Source organism: Arachis ipaensis, unplaced genomic scaffold (assembly GCF_000816755.2).
Source record: "Arachis ipaensis cultivar K30076 unplaced genomic scaffold, Araip1.1 Aipa795, whole genome shotgun sequence".
In the NCBI taxonomy this organism is placed as follows: domain Eukaryota; kingdom Viridiplantae; phylum Streptophyta; class Magnoliopsida; order Fabales; family Fabaceae; genus Arachis; species Arachis ipaensis.
In genome coordinates this window covers 7,959-9,133 of record NW_015495922.1, presented here as the reverse complement: position 1 = coordinate 9,133, position 1,175 = coordinate 7,959, and positions in this window count along the sequence as shown.

Sequence of the window (1,175 nt, the reverse complement as noted above, 5' to 3'; positions counted from 1 at the left end):
AGAACCTCCATCCACAGTGCCGCCTCCCTTTCTTCTCTGATTTTTTTTTTCGAACCCGCTTTTTGCATGCAAGAGTACCACGACCCCTCTCTCTTCTCAGGTGTGCGACGACGGTGTTTTCCTCAGCTGGGTCAGACGCGCCACGACGACATTCTCCTCGGCTACAACAGGCGCGCCACGATAGCATTCTCCTCAAGTTGGGTCACAGGTATGCGATGAAGGTGTTGTAGTCACCTCAATAGTGAGAGGGAGAAGCAGTGAGAGGGGAAGAGATTGGCGGTAATGGATTAGATAGGTGGCGGACGGCAATGAGGAGGTAGTAGGAGTGTTTCTGTGACTCTGTGAGTATTTTTGAGGGATAAGTGAGGAGAGAGGAAGAAGAGAAGAGAGGGAGTGACGGTAGAATGGGGTTAGGGTGGGGTAGTTTAGGAATTTTATTAAAAAATCAACAAAAAATTAGGATTTGGATACTTTTGTTATACGGAACCCATCTTTTATGGGTACAGCGTTAATTTCTTTAGTTTATAGGTACTTTTGTCAGCATTCGTAAACTTTATGGATATTTTTGGTAGTTTTTCCACCGAAATTATTTAATACAACAGTATAAATATGATACCAAGACAAAACCTATGAGAGTACCTCTTTTGTTTTTCAGCAAAAAATAGATATTACGTAATTTAATTGCACTAGAAACAAACACTAAAAAATATACTATAAAACTCTCTTTGTAGCAATAATAAAGGATTTGTATTTATTTTAAATTTTTTAAAAAAATGGAACAATGGTAAATAACAATACACAATGGTGATGTGAGAGGACATTGACCAAATGGATAAAAATAAGGAATAATTATTACAAATAGATTCTTTTGAATGATAAAAAAAGATATATTTGCAATTCACAAGTAAAAACACCCATATAGAAGCAACCTCTCCTTTAATCATATATATATATATATATATATATATATCAATCAGTGGTGTTAAACAATTTTAGTATCATAAATATATAAACTTAATATTTTTAATTTAGAGATTGATCACAAAAATATGGAAGATAATTTATAAAAATATAATTTTTTATTTTTTATATATAGCAAGGTTGATATATATAAATATATAGTATTTAAAGTAACACATTTTTATATTTTTGTAATATAATATTTTTTTCAAATT